Source organism: Arachis duranensis, chromosome 2 (genome assembly GCF_000817695.3).
Source record: "Arachis duranensis cultivar V14167 chromosome 2, aradu.V14167.gnm2.J7QH, whole genome shotgun sequence".
Taxonomy (NCBI): domain Eukaryota; kingdom Viridiplantae; phylum Streptophyta; class Magnoliopsida; order Fabales; family Fabaceae; genus Arachis; species Arachis duranensis.
Window position 1 is genome coordinate 39,839,397 of NC_029773.3, and position 613 is coordinate 39,840,009.

The window sequence follows — 613 nt, forward strand, 5'->3', positions numbered from 1 at the left end:
CGGATATGCAAAGGAACACCTTAGAGTTTGTGACTAACTTGACCAAGGTAGTGCATACTTTAGCCTACAAATGTTTGAACACTCAAGGTGCTTCCATAGCCACATATGGAGAATCAATTGAAGAACAAAGCATGAAGGAGAGATTGAAAATTCCGGTGGGGGATGAGGGATGCTATTTTGTATTAGAGCAATTGGAGGAGCCTATGGTTATTGAAGAAAAGGAAGAAGTGGTTGAAGATTTAGGAGATATTGAAAGTCCATGGGAATATAGCATCATGGAGAACTCCTCCAAGAAGCTTAATATTGATGTTGAAGAGGGTGCGCAACCTCCAAGACATGTCATAGTTGAAGACTTGGAAGAGGCCTATCAAAAGACGGATTCCATCATGGATGAATTTCTATCTATAATCGAATCCTCTCCCATTGGACATGAAGTTGAAGTTATAGAAGAGTGTGTACAACCTCCCAAGGAAAACGAAAATGGCATGGTGTATATCGAAATTGAAGAATATGAAGAGGTTGATCAAGAGATGAACTCATTCATCAATGAATTCCTATCCAAAGTTGAATCACCTCCCATTGGGCAAGATGAAGTTCTTGAAGACAACACCAA